The sequence below is a fragment of the Pholcus phalangioides genome, unplaced genomic scaffold, assembly GCF_987345545.1.
Source record: "Pholcus phalangioides strain wild (caught in Gottingen) unplaced genomic scaffold, Ppha-v1.0 ptg000032l_1, whole genome shotgun sequence".
In the NCBI taxonomy this organism is placed as follows: domain Eukaryota; kingdom Metazoa; phylum Arthropoda; class Arachnida; order Araneae; family Pholcidae; genus Pholcus; species Pholcus phalangioides.
Window position 1 is genome coordinate 3350928 of NW_028301622.1, and position 9998 is coordinate 3360925.

Genomic DNA, 9998 nt, shown 5'->3' on the forward strand with positions numbered 1-9998 from the left:
GGTTGTTGCCAATCATTCATGTAATGCCTATTCTGGAACACTCGGCCCGTACCTGTGGTGTAGTGGTTATCACATCCGCCTAACACGCGGAATGAACCAGGTTCGATCCCTGGCAGGTACAGATTACCATATCATTACACAACACACCGTTAAACTTCTTCTCTTACAAGGTTGATACCATTCATTCATGTAATGCCTATTCTGGAGGACAAGGCCCGTACCTGTGGTGTAGTGGTTATCACATCCGCCTTACACGAGGAATGTCCCAGGTTCGATCCCTGGCAGGTACAGATTACCATATCATTACACAAAACACCGTTAAATTTCTTTTCTTACATGGTTGATGCCAATCATTCATGTAATGCCTATTCTGGACGACTCGTCCCGTACCTGTGGTGTAGTGGTTATCACATCCGCCTTACACGCGGAATGTCCCAGGTTCAATCCCTGGCAGGTACAGATTACCATATCATTACACAAAACACCGTTAAATTTCTTTTCTTACAAGGTTGATGCCAATCATTCATGTAATGCCTATTCTGGAGTACTTGGCCCGTACCTGTGTTGTAGTGGTTATCAGATCCGCATTACACACGGAATGTCCCAGGTTCGATCCCTGGCAGGTACAGATTACCATATCATTACACAAAACACCGTTAAATTTCTTTTCTTACAAGGTTGATGCCAATCATTCATGTAATGCCTATTCTGGACGACTCGTCCCGTACCTGTGGTGTAGTGGTTATCACATCCGCCTTACACGCGGAATGTCCCAGGTTCGATCCCTGGCAGGTACAGATTACCATATCATTACACAAAACACCGTTAAATTTCTTTTCTTACAAGGTTGATGCCAATCATTCATGTAATGCCTGTTCTGGAGGACTCGGCCCGTACCGGTGGTGTAGTGGTTATCACATCCGCCTAACACGCGGAATGTCCCAGGTTCGATCCCTGGTAGGTACAGATTACTATATAATTACACAAAACACCGTTAAATTTCTTTTCTTACAAGGTTGTTGCCAATCATTCATGTAATGCCTATTGTTGAACACTCGGCCCGTACCTGTGGTGTAGTGGTTATCACATCCGCCTTACACGCGGAATGTCCCAGGTCGATCCCTGGCAGGTACAGATTACCATATCATTACACAAAACACCGTTAAATTTTTTTTCTTACAAGGTTGATGCCAATCATTCATGTAATGCCTATTCTGGAGGACACGGCCGGTACCTGTGGTGTAGTGGTTATCACATCCGCTTAACACGCGGAATGTCCCAGGTTCGATCCCTGGCAGGTACAGATTACCATATCATTACACAAAACACCGTTAAATTTCTTTTCTTACAAGGTTGATGCCAATCATTCATGTAATGCCTGTTCTGGAGGACTCGGCCCGTACCTGTGGTGTAGTTACTAGCACATCCGCCTAACACGCGGAATGTCCTAGGTTCGATCCCTGGCAGGTACAGATTACCATATCATCACACAAAACACTGTAAAATTTCTTTTCTTACAAGCTTGATGCCAATAATTCATGTAATGCCTGTTCTGGAGGACTCGGCCCGTACCTGTGGTGTAGTGGTTATCACATCCGCCTAACACGCGGAATGTCCCAGGTTCGAACCCTGGCAGGTACAGATTACCATATCATTACACAAAACACCGTTAAATTTCTTTTCTTACAAGCTTGATGCCAATCATTCATGTAATGCCTGTACTGGAGGACTCGGCCCGTACCTGTGGTGTAGTGGTTATCACATCCGCCTAACACGCGGAATGTCCCAGGTTCGATCCCTGGCAGGTACAGATTACCATATCATCACACAAAACACTGTAAAATTTCTTTTCTTACAAGCTTGATGCCAATAATTCATGTAATGCCTGTTCTGGAGGACTCGGCCCGTACCTGTGGTGTAGTGGTTATCACATCCGCCTAACACGCGGAATGTCTCAGGTTCGAACCCTGGCAGGTACAGATTACCATATCATTACACAAAACACCGTTAAATTTCTTTTCTTACAAGCTTGATGCCAATCATTCATGTAATGCCTGTACTGGAGGACTCGTCCCGTACCTGTGGTGTAGTGGTTATCACATCCGCCTAACACGCGGAATGTCCCAGGTTCGATCCCTGGCAGGTACAGATTACCATATCATTACACAAAACACCGTTAAATTTCTTTTCTTACAAGCTTGATGCCAATCATTCATGTAATGCCTGTACTGGAGGACTCGTCCCGTACCTGTGGTGTAGTGGTTATCACATCCGCCTAACACGCGGAATGTCCCAGGTTCGATCCCTGGCAGGTACAGATTACCATATCATTACACAAAACACCGTTAAATTTCTTTTCTTACAAGGTTGATGCCAATCATTCATGTAATGCCTATTCTGGAGTACTTGGCCCGTACCTGTGTTGTAGTGGTTATCAGATCCGCATTACACACGGAATGTCCCAGGTTCGATCCCTGGCAGGTACAGATTACCATATCATTACACAAAACACCGTTAAATTTCTTTTCTTACAAGGTTGATGCCAATCATTCATGTAATGCCTATTCTGGAGTACTTGGCCCGTACCTGTGTTGTAGTGGTTATCAGATCCGCATTACACGCGGAATGTCCCAGGTTCGAACCCTGGCAGGTACAGATTACCATATCATTACACAAAACACCGTTAAATTTCTTTTCTTACAAGGTTGATGCCAATCATTCATGTAATGCCTGTACTGTAGGACTCGGCCCGTACCTGTGGTGTAGTGGTTATCACATCCGCCTAACACGCGGAATGTCCCAGGTTCGATCCCTGGCAGGTACAGATTACCATATCATCACACAAAACACTGTAAAATTTCTTTTCTTACAAGCTTGATGCCAATAATTCATGTAATGCCTGTTCTGGAGGACTCGGCCCGTACCTGTGGTGTAGTGGTTATCACATCCGCCTAACACGCGGAATGTCCCAGGTTCGAACCCTGGCAGGTACAGATTACCATATCATTACACAAAACACCGTTAAATTTCTTTTCTTACAAGCTTGATGCCAATCATTCATGTAATGCCTGTACTGGAGGACTCGGCCCGTACCTGTGGTGTAGTGGTTATCACATCCGCCTAACACGCGGAATGTCCCACGTTCGATCCCTGGCAGGTACAGATTACCATATCATCACACAAAACACTGTAAAATTTCTTTTCTTACAAGCTTGATGCCAATAATTCATGTAATGCCTGTTCTGGAGGACTCGGCCCGTACCTGTGGTGTAGTGGTTATCACATCCGCCTAACACGCGGAATGTCCCAGGTTCGATCCCTGGCAGGTACAGATTACCATATCATTACACAAAACACCGTTGAATTTTTTTTCTTACAAGCTTGATGCCAATCATTCATGTAATGCCTGTACTGGAGGACTCGGCCCGTACCTGTGGTGTAGTGGTTATCACATCCGCCTAACACGCGGAATGTCCCAGGTTCGATCCCTGGCAGGTACAGATTACCATATCATTACACAAAACACCGTTAAATTTCTTTTCTTACATTGTTGATGCCAATCATTCATGTAATGCCTATTCTGGACGACTCGTCCCGTACCTGTGGTGTAGTGGTTATCACATCCGCCTTACACTCGGAATGTCCCAGGTTCGATCCCTGGCAGGTACAGATTACCATATCATTACACAAAACACCGTTAAATTTATTTTCTTACAAGGTTGATGCCAATCATTCATGTAATGCCTGTTCTGGAGGACTCGGCCCGTACCGGTGGTGCAGTGGTTATCACATCCGCCTAACACGCGGAATGTCCCAGGTTCGATCCCTGGCAGGTACAGATTACTATATAATTACACAAAACACCGTTAAATTTCTTTTCTTACAAGGTTGTTGCCAATCATTCATGTAATGCCTATTCTGGAACACTCGGCCCGTACCTGTGGTGTAGTGGTTATCACATCCGCCTAACACGCGGAATGTCCCAGGTTCGATCCCTGGCAGGTACAGATTACTATATAATTACAAAAAACACCGTTAAATTTCTTTTCTTACAAGGTTGTTGCCAATCATTCATGTAATGCCTATTCTGGAACACTCGGCCCGTACCTGTGGTGTAGTGGTTATCACATCCGCCTTACACGCGGAATGTCCCAGGTCGATCCCTGGCAGGTACAGATTACCATATCATTACACAAAACACCGTTGAATTTTTTTTCTTACAAGGTTGATGCCAATCATTCATGTAATGCCTATTCTGGAGGACACGGCCGGTACCTGTGGTGTAGTGGTTATCACATCCGCTTAACACGCGGAATGTCCCAGGTTCGATCCCTGGCAGGTACAGATTACCATATCATTACACAAAACACCGTTAAATTTCTTTTCTTACAAGGTTGATGCCAATCATTCATGTAATGCCTGTTCTGGAGGACTCGGCCCGTACCTGTGGTGTAGTTACTATCACATCCGCCTAACACGCGGAATGTCCTAGGTTCGATCCCTGGCAGGTACAGATTACCATATCATCACACAAAACACTGTAAAATTTCTTTTCTTACAAGCTTGATGCCAATAATTCATGTAATGCCTGTTCTGGAGGACTCGGCCCGTACCTGTGGTGTAGTTACTATCACATCCGCCTAACACGCGGAATGTCCTAGGTTCGATCCCTGGCAGGTACAGATTACCATATCATTACACAAAACACCGTTAAATTTCTTTTCTTACAAGGTTGATGCCAATCATTCATGTAATGCCTGTTCTGGAGGACTCGGCCCGTACCTGTGGTGTAGTTACTATCACATCCGCCTAACACGCGGAATGTCCTAGGTTCGATCCCTGGCAGGTACAGATTACCATATCATCACACAAAACACTGTAAAATTTCTTTTCTTACAAGCTTGATGCCAATAATTCATGTAATGCCTGTTCTGGAGGACTCGGCCCGTACCTGTGGTGTAGTGGTTATCACATCCGCCGAACACGCGGAATGTCCCAGGTTCGAACCCTGGCAGGTACAGATTACCATATCATTACACAAAACACCGTTAAATTTCTTTTCTTACAAGCTTGATGCCAATCATTCATGTAATGCCTGTACTGGAGGACTCGGCCCGTACCTGTGGTGTAGTGGTTATCACATCCGCCTAACACGCGGAATGTCCCAGGTTCGAACCCTGGCAGGTACAGATTACCATATCATTACACAAAACACCGTTAAATTTCTTTTCTTACAAGCTTGATGCCAATCATTCATGTAATGCCTGTTCTGGAGGACTCGGCCCGTACCTGTGGTGTAGTTATTATCACATCCGCCTAACACGCGGAATGTCCCAGGTTCGATCCCTGGCAGGTACAGATTACCATATCATCACACAAAACACTGTAAAATTTCTTTTCTTACAAGTTTGATGCCAATAATTCATGTAATGCCTGTTCTGGAGGACTCGGCCCGTACCTGTGGTGTAGTGGTTATCACATCCGCCTAACACGCGGAATGTCCCAGGTTCGAACCCTGGCAGGTACAGATTACCATATCATTACACAAAACACCGTTAAATTTCTTTTCTTACAAGCTTGATGCCAATCATTCATGTAATGCCTGTACTGGAGGACTCGGCCCGTACCTGTGGTGTAGTGGTTATCACATCCGCCTTACACGCGGAATGTCCCAGGTTCGAACCCTGGCAGGTACAGATTACCATATCATTACACAAAACACCGTTAAATTTCTTTTCTTACAAGGTTGATGCCAATCATTCATGTAATGCCTATTCTGGAGGACTCGGCCCGTACCTGTGGTGTAGTGGTTATCACATCCGCCTAACACGCGGAATGTCCCAGGTTCGAACCCTGGCAGGTACAGATTACCATATCATTACACAAAACACCGTTAAATTTCTTTTCTTACAAGGTTGATGCCAATCATTCATGTAATGCCTATTCTGGAGGACTCGGCCCGTACCTGTGGTGTAGTGGTTATCACATCCGCCTTACACGCGGAATGTCCCAGGTTCGATCCCTGGTAGGTACAGATTAACATATCGTTACACAAAACACTGTTAATTTCTTTACTTACAAGGTCGATGCCAATCATACATGTAATGCTAATTCTTGCGCGAGTAGTCGGTACTTGTGGTGTAGTGGTTATCACATCCGCCTTACACGCGGAATGTCCCAGGTTCGATCCCTGGCAGGTACAGATTACCATATCGTTACACAAAACACCGTTGAATTTCTTTTCTTACAAGCTTGATGCCAATCATTCATGTAATGCTTGTTCTGGAGAACTCGGCCCGTACCTGTGGTGTAGTGGTTATCACATCCGCCTTCCACGCGGAATGTCCCAGGTTCGATCCCTGGTAGGTACAGATTACCATATCGTTACACAAAACACTGTCAATTTCTTTACTTACAAGGTCGATGCCAATCATACATGTAATGCTAATTCTTGCGCGGCTTGTCGGTACCTGTGGTGTAGTGGTTATCATATCCGCCTAACACGCGGAATGTCCCAGGTTCGTTCCCTGGCAGGTACAGATTACCATATCATTACACAAAACACCGTTAAATTTCTTTTCTTACAAGGTTGATGCCAATCATTCATGTAATGCCTATTCTGGAGGACTCGGCCCGTACCTGTGGTGTAGTGGTTATCACATCCGCCTTACACGCGGAATGTCCCAGGTTCGATCCCTGGTCGGTACAGATTACCATATCGTTACACAAAACACTGTTAATTTCTTTACTTACAAGGTCGATGCCAATCATACATGTAATGCTAATTCTTGCGCGAGTAGTCGGTACTTGTGGTGTAGTGGTTATCACATCCGCCTTACACGCGGAATGTCCCAGGTTCGATCCCTGGCAGGTACAGATTACCATATCGTTACACAAAACACTGTCAATTTCTTTACTTACAAGGTCGATGCCAATCATACATGTAATGCTAATTCTTGCGCGGCTTGTCGGTACCTGTGGTGTAGTGGTTATCATATCCGCCTAACACGCGGAATGTCCCAGGTTCGTTCCCTGGCAGGTACAGATTACCATATCATTACACAAAACACCGTTAAATTTCTTTTCTTACAAGGTTGATGCCAATCATTCATGTAATGCCTATTCTGGAGGACTCGGCCCGTACCTGTGGTGTAGTGGTTATCACATCCGCCTTACACGCGGAATGTCCCAGGTTCGATCCCTGGTCGGTACAGATTACCATATCGTTACACAAAACACTGTTAATTTCTTTACTTACAAGGTCGATGCCAATCATACATGTAATGCTAATTCTTGCGCGAGTAGTCGGTACTTGTGGTGTAGTGGTTATCACATCCGCCTTACACGCGGAATGTCCCAGGTTCGATCCCTGGCAGGTACAGATTACCATATCGTTACACAAAACACCGTTAAATTTCTTTTCTTACAAGCTTGATGCCAATCATTCATGTAATGCTTGTTCTGGAGAACTCGGCCCGTACCTGTGGTGTAGTGGTTATCACATCCGCCTTCCACGCGGAATGTCCCAGGTTCGATCCCTGGTAGGTACAGATTACCATATCGTTACACAAAACACTGTCAATTTCTTTACTTACAAGGTCGATGCCAATCATACATGTAATGCTAATTCTTGCGCGGCTTGTCGGTACCTGTGGTGTAGTGGTTATCATATCCGCCTAACACGCGGAATGTCCCAGGTTCGTTCCCTGGCAGGTACAGATTACCATATCATTACACAAAACACCGTTAAATTTCTTTTCTTACAAGGTTGATGCCAATCATTCATGTAATGCCTATTCTGGAGGACTCGGCCCGTACCTGTGGTGTAGTGGTTATCACATCCGCCTTACACGCGGAATGTCCCAGGTTCGATCCCTGGTCGGTACAGATTACCATATCGTTACACAAAACACTGTTAATTTCTTTACTTACAAGGTCGATGCCAATCATACATGTAATGCTAATTCTTGCGCGAGTAGTCGGTACTTGTGGTGTAGTGGTTATCACATCCGCCTTACACGCGGAATGTCCCAGGTTCGATCCCTGGCAGGTACAGATTACCATATCGTTACACAAAACACCGTTGAATTTCTTTTCTTACAAGCTTGATGCCAATCATTCATGTAATGCTTGTTCTGGAGGACTCGGCCCGTACCTGTGGTGTAGTGGTTATCACATCCGCCTTACACGCGGAATGTCCCAGGTTCGATCCCTGGCAGGTACAGATTACCATATCGTTACACAAAACACCGTTAAATTTCTTTTCTTGCAAGGTTGATGCCAATCATTCATGTAATGCCTATTCTGGAGGACTCGGCCCGTACCTGTGGTGTAGTGGTTATCACATCCGCCTTACACGCGGAATGTCCCAGGTTCGATCCCTGGCAGGTACAGATTACCATATCGTTACACAAAACACCGTTAAATTTCTTCTCTTACAAGGTTGATGCCAATCATTCATGTAATGCCTATTCTGGAGGACACGGCCCGTACCTGTGGTGTAGTGGTTAACACATCCGCCTAACACGCGGAATGTCCCAGGTTCGATCCCTGGCAGGTACAGATTACTATATAATTACACAAAACACCGTTAAATTTCTTTTCTTACAAGGTTGTTGCCAATCATTCATGTAATGCCTATTCTGGAACACTCGGCCCGTACCTGTGGTGTAGTGGTTATCACATCCACCTAACACGCGGAATGTCCCAGGTTCGAACCCTGGCAGGTACAGATTACCATATCGTTACACAAAACACCGTTAAATTTCTTTTCTTGCAAGGTTGATGCCAATCATTCATGTAATGCCTATTCTGGAGGACGCGGCCCGTACCTGTGGTGTAGTGGTTATCACATCCGCCTTACACGCGGAATGTCCCAGGTTCGATCCCTGGCAGGTACAGATTACCATATCGTTACACAAAACACCGTTAAATTTCTTCTCTTACAAGGTTGATGCCAATCATTCATGTAATGCCTATTCTGGAGGACACGGCCCGTACCTGTGGTGTAGTGGTTAACACATCCGCCTAACACGCGGAATGTCCCAGGTTCGATCCCTGGCAGGTACAGATTACTATATAATTACACAAAACACCGTTAAATTTCTTTTCTTACAAGGTTGTTGCCAATCATTCATGTAATGCCTATTCTGGAACACTCGGCCCGTACCTGTGGTGTAGTGGTTATCACATCCACCTAACACGCGGAATGTCCCAGGTTCGAACCCTGGCAGGTACAGATTACCATATCGTTACACAAAACACCGTTAAATTTCTTTTCTTGCAAGGTTGATGCCAATCATTCATGTAATGCCTATTCTGGAGGACTCGGCCCGTACCTGTGGTGTAGTGGTTATCACATCCGCCTTACACGCGGAATGTCCCAGGTTCGATCCCTGGCAGGTACAGATTACCATATCGTTCACAAAACACCGTTAAATTTCTTCTCTTACAAGGTTGATGCCAATCATTCATGTAATGCCTATTCTGGAGGACTCGGCCCGTACCTGTGGTGTAGTGGTTAACACATCCGCCTAACACGCGGAATGTCCCAGGTTCGATCCCTGGCAGGTACAGATTACTATATAATTACACAAAACAAGGTTAAATTTCTTTTCTTACAAGGTTGTTGCCAATCATTCATGTAATGCCTATTCTGGAACACTCGGCCCGTACCTGTGGTGTAGTGGTTATCACATCCGCCTCACACGCGGAATGTCCCAGGTTCGAACCCTGGCAGGTACAGATTACCATATCGTTACACAAAACACCGTTAAATTTCTTTTCTTGCAAGGTTGATGCCAATCATTCATGTAATGCCTATTCTGTAGGACTCGGCCCGTACCTGTGGTGTAGTGGTTATCACATCCGCCTTACACGCGGAATGTCCCAGGTTCGATCCCTGGCAGGTACAGATTACCATATCGTTACACGAAACACCGTTAAATTTCTTCTCTTACAAGGTTGATGCCAATCATTCATGTAATGCCTGTTCTGGA

General features: G+C 45.2%; 46 non-coding genes across 46 annotated transcripts; all 46 read left to right on the forward strand.

Annotated features, from left to right (window-relative positions):
• Window positions 1-48: 48 nt before the first annotated feature.
• On the forward strand, window positions 49-121 carry TRNAV-AAC (transfer RNA valine (anticodon AAC)). The gene has a single exon. It is a non-coding gene; the product is annotated as a tRNA-Val (tRNA).
• A 96-nt stretch (window positions 122-217) lies between these two features.
• Window positions 218-290, forward strand: TRNAV-UAC (transfer RNA valine (anticodon UAC)). Its single transcript has one exon. It is a non-coding gene; the product is annotated as a tRNA-Val (tRNA).
• A 96-nt stretch (window positions 291-386) lies between these two features.
• TRNAV-UAC (transfer RNA valine (anticodon UAC)) lies at window positions 387-459 on the forward strand. Its single transcript has one exon. It is a non-coding gene; the product is annotated as a tRNA-Val (tRNA).
• Window positions 460-724: 265 nt separating this feature from the next.
• Window positions 725-797, forward strand: TRNAV-UAC (transfer RNA valine (anticodon UAC)). Its single transcript has one exon. It is a non-coding gene; the product is annotated as a tRNA-Val (tRNA).
• A 265-nt stretch (window positions 798-1062) lies between these two features.
• TRNAV-UAC (transfer RNA valine (anticodon UAC)) lies at window positions 1063-1134 on the forward strand. Its single transcript has one exon. It is a non-coding gene; the product is annotated as a tRNA-Val (tRNA).
• Window positions 1135-1230: 96 nt separating this feature from the next.
• On the forward strand, window positions 1231-1303 carry TRNAV-AAC (transfer RNA valine (anticodon AAC)). Its single transcript has one exon. It is a non-coding gene; the product is annotated as a tRNA-Val (tRNA).
• A 265-nt stretch (window positions 1304-1568) lies between these two features.
• On the forward strand, window positions 1569-1641 carry TRNAV-AAC (transfer RNA valine (anticodon AAC)). The gene has a single exon. It is a non-coding gene; the product is annotated as a tRNA-Val (tRNA).
• A 96-nt stretch (window positions 1642-1737) lies between these two features.
• TRNAV-AAC (transfer RNA valine (anticodon AAC)) lies at window positions 1738-1810 on the forward strand. The gene has a single exon. It is a non-coding gene; the product is annotated as a tRNA-Val (tRNA).
• Window positions 1811-1906: 96 nt separating this feature from the next.
• TRNAV-AAC (transfer RNA valine (anticodon AAC)) lies at window positions 1907-1979 on the forward strand. The gene has a single exon. It is a non-coding gene; the product is annotated as a tRNA-Val (tRNA).
• A 96-nt stretch (window positions 1980-2075) lies between these two features.
• On the forward strand, window positions 2076-2148 carry TRNAV-AAC (transfer RNA valine (anticodon AAC)). Its single transcript has one exon. It is a non-coding gene; the product is annotated as a tRNA-Val (tRNA).
• Window positions 2149-2244: 96 nt separating this feature from the next.
• On the forward strand, window positions 2245-2317 carry TRNAV-AAC (transfer RNA valine (anticodon AAC)). Its single transcript has one exon. It is a non-coding gene; the product is annotated as a tRNA-Val (tRNA).
• Window positions 2318-2582: 265 nt separating this feature from the next.
• Window positions 2583-2655, forward strand: TRNAV-UAC (transfer RNA valine (anticodon UAC)). The gene has a single exon. It is a non-coding gene; the product is annotated as a tRNA-Val (tRNA).
• Window positions 2656-2751: 96 nt separating this feature from the next.
• On the forward strand, window positions 2752-2824 carry TRNAV-AAC (transfer RNA valine (anticodon AAC)). The gene has a single exon. It is a non-coding gene; the product is annotated as a tRNA-Val (tRNA).
• Window positions 2825-2920: 96 nt separating this feature from the next.
• On the forward strand, window positions 2921-2993 carry TRNAV-AAC (transfer RNA valine (anticodon AAC)). Its single transcript has one exon. It is a non-coding gene; the product is annotated as a tRNA-Val (tRNA).
• A 265-nt stretch (window positions 2994-3258) lies between these two features.
• On the forward strand, window positions 3259-3331 carry TRNAV-AAC (transfer RNA valine (anticodon AAC)). The gene has a single exon. It is a non-coding gene; the product is annotated as a tRNA-Val (tRNA).
• A 96-nt stretch (window positions 3332-3427) lies between these two features.
• On the forward strand, window positions 3428-3500 carry TRNAV-AAC (transfer RNA valine (anticodon AAC)). The gene has a single exon. It is a non-coding gene; the product is annotated as a tRNA-Val (tRNA).
• A 96-nt stretch (window positions 3501-3596) lies between these two features.
• On the forward strand, window positions 3597-3669 carry TRNAV-UAC (transfer RNA valine (anticodon UAC)). The gene has a single exon. It is a non-coding gene; the product is annotated as a tRNA-Val (tRNA).
• Window positions 3670-3934: 265 nt separating this feature from the next.
• Window positions 3935-4007, forward strand: TRNAV-AAC (transfer RNA valine (anticodon AAC)). The gene has a single exon. It is a non-coding gene; the product is annotated as a tRNA-Val (tRNA).
• A 96-nt stretch (window positions 4008-4103) lies between these two features.
• TRNAV-UAC (transfer RNA valine (anticodon UAC)) lies at window positions 4104-4175 on the forward strand. Its single transcript has one exon. It is a non-coding gene; the product is annotated as a tRNA-Val (tRNA).
• A 96-nt stretch (window positions 4176-4271) lies between these two features.
• TRNAV-AAC (transfer RNA valine (anticodon AAC)) lies at window positions 4272-4344 on the forward strand. The gene has a single exon. It is a non-coding gene; the product is annotated as a tRNA-Val (tRNA).
• Window positions 4345-4947: 603 nt separating this feature from the next.
• Window positions 4948-5020, forward strand: TRNAV-AAC (transfer RNA valine (anticodon AAC)). The gene has a single exon. It is a non-coding gene; the product is annotated as a tRNA-Val (tRNA).
• A 96-nt stretch (window positions 5021-5116) lies between these two features.
• TRNAV-AAC (transfer RNA valine (anticodon AAC)) lies at window positions 5117-5189 on the forward strand. Its single transcript has one exon. It is a non-coding gene; the product is annotated as a tRNA-Val (tRNA).
• Window positions 5190-5454: 265 nt separating this feature from the next.
• TRNAV-AAC (transfer RNA valine (anticodon AAC)) lies at window positions 5455-5527 on the forward strand. The gene has a single exon. It is a non-coding gene; the product is annotated as a tRNA-Val (tRNA).
• Window positions 5528-5623: 96 nt separating this feature from the next.
• TRNAV-UAC (transfer RNA valine (anticodon UAC)) lies at window positions 5624-5696 on the forward strand. The gene has a single exon. It is a non-coding gene; the product is annotated as a tRNA-Val (tRNA).
• A 96-nt stretch (window positions 5697-5792) lies between these two features.
• On the forward strand, window positions 5793-5865 carry TRNAV-AAC (transfer RNA valine (anticodon AAC)). Its single transcript has one exon. It is a non-coding gene; the product is annotated as a tRNA-Val (tRNA).
• A 96-nt stretch (window positions 5866-5961) lies between these two features.
• TRNAV-UAC (transfer RNA valine (anticodon UAC)) lies at window positions 5962-6034 on the forward strand. The gene has a single exon. It is a non-coding gene; the product is annotated as a tRNA-Val (tRNA).
• Window positions 6035-6129: 95 nt separating this feature from the next.
• On the forward strand, window positions 6130-6202 carry TRNAV-UAC (transfer RNA valine (anticodon UAC)). The gene has a single exon. It is a non-coding gene; the product is annotated as a tRNA-Val (tRNA).
• Window positions 6203-6298: 96 nt separating this feature from the next.
• TRNAG-UCC (transfer RNA glycine (anticodon UCC)) lies at window positions 6299-6371 on the forward strand. The gene has a single exon. It is a non-coding gene; the product is annotated as a tRNA-Gly (tRNA).
• Window positions 6372-6635: 264 nt separating this feature from the next.
• TRNAV-UAC (transfer RNA valine (anticodon UAC)) lies at window positions 6636-6708 on the forward strand. The gene has a single exon. It is a non-coding gene; the product is annotated as a tRNA-Val (tRNA).
• Window positions 6709-6803: 95 nt separating this feature from the next.
• Window positions 6804-6876, forward strand: TRNAV-UAC (transfer RNA valine (anticodon UAC)). Its single transcript has one exon. It is a non-coding gene; the product is annotated as a tRNA-Val (tRNA).
• Window positions 6877-7140: 264 nt separating this feature from the next.
• Window positions 7141-7213, forward strand: TRNAV-UAC (transfer RNA valine (anticodon UAC)). The gene has a single exon. It is a non-coding gene; the product is annotated as a tRNA-Val (tRNA).
• Window positions 7214-7308: 95 nt separating this feature from the next.
• On the forward strand, window positions 7309-7381 carry TRNAV-UAC (transfer RNA valine (anticodon UAC)). Its single transcript has one exon. It is a non-coding gene; the product is annotated as a tRNA-Val (tRNA).
• A 96-nt stretch (window positions 7382-7477) lies between these two features.
• On the forward strand, window positions 7478-7550 carry TRNAG-UCC (transfer RNA glycine (anticodon UCC)). The gene has a single exon. It is a non-coding gene; the product is annotated as a tRNA-Gly (tRNA).
• A 264-nt stretch (window positions 7551-7814) lies between these two features.
• TRNAV-UAC (transfer RNA valine (anticodon UAC)) lies at window positions 7815-7887 on the forward strand. Its single transcript has one exon. It is a non-coding gene; the product is annotated as a tRNA-Val (tRNA).
• Window positions 7888-7982: 95 nt separating this feature from the next.
• On the forward strand, window positions 7983-8055 carry TRNAV-UAC (transfer RNA valine (anticodon UAC)). Its single transcript has one exon. It is a non-coding gene; the product is annotated as a tRNA-Val (tRNA).
• A 96-nt stretch (window positions 8056-8151) lies between these two features.
• Window positions 8152-8224, forward strand: TRNAV-UAC (transfer RNA valine (anticodon UAC)). The gene has a single exon. It is a non-coding gene; the product is annotated as a tRNA-Val (tRNA).
• A 96-nt stretch (window positions 8225-8320) lies between these two features.
• On the forward strand, window positions 8321-8393 carry TRNAV-UAC (transfer RNA valine (anticodon UAC)). The gene has a single exon. It is a non-coding gene; the product is annotated as a tRNA-Val (tRNA).
• A 96-nt stretch (window positions 8394-8489) lies between these two features.
• On the forward strand, window positions 8490-8562 carry TRNAV-AAC (transfer RNA valine (anticodon AAC)). The gene has a single exon. It is a non-coding gene; the product is annotated as a tRNA-Val (tRNA).
• A 96-nt stretch (window positions 8563-8658) lies between these two features.
• TRNAV-AAC (transfer RNA valine (anticodon AAC)) lies at window positions 8659-8731 on the forward strand. The gene has a single exon. It is a non-coding gene; the product is annotated as a tRNA-Val (tRNA).
• Window positions 8732-8827: 96 nt separating this feature from the next.
• Window positions 8828-8900, forward strand: TRNAV-UAC (transfer RNA valine (anticodon UAC)). Its single transcript has one exon. It is a non-coding gene; the product is annotated as a tRNA-Val (tRNA).
• Window positions 8901-8996: 96 nt separating this feature from the next.
• TRNAV-AAC (transfer RNA valine (anticodon AAC)) lies at window positions 8997-9069 on the forward strand. The gene has a single exon. It is a non-coding gene; the product is annotated as a tRNA-Val (tRNA).
• A 96-nt stretch (window positions 9070-9165) lies between these two features.
• On the forward strand, window positions 9166-9238 carry TRNAV-AAC (transfer RNA valine (anticodon AAC)). Its single transcript has one exon. It is a non-coding gene; the product is annotated as a tRNA-Val (tRNA).
• A 96-nt stretch (window positions 9239-9334) lies between these two features.
• On the forward strand, window positions 9335-9407 carry TRNAV-UAC (transfer RNA valine (anticodon UAC)). Its single transcript has one exon. It is a non-coding gene; the product is annotated as a tRNA-Val (tRNA).
• A 95-nt stretch (window positions 9408-9502) lies between these two features.
• Window positions 9503-9575, forward strand: TRNAV-AAC (transfer RNA valine (anticodon AAC)). The gene has a single exon. It is a non-coding gene; the product is annotated as a tRNA-Val (tRNA).
• A 96-nt stretch (window positions 9576-9671) lies between these two features.
• TRNAV-CAC (transfer RNA valine (anticodon CAC)) lies at window positions 9672-9744 on the forward strand. The gene has a single exon. It is a non-coding gene; the product is annotated as a tRNA-Val (tRNA).
• Window positions 9745-9840: 96 nt separating this feature from the next.
• TRNAV-UAC (transfer RNA valine (anticodon UAC)) lies at window positions 9841-9913 on the forward strand. Its single transcript has one exon. It is a non-coding gene; the product is annotated as a tRNA-Val (tRNA).
• The last annotated feature ends 85 nt before the right edge of the window (window positions 9914-9998 follow it).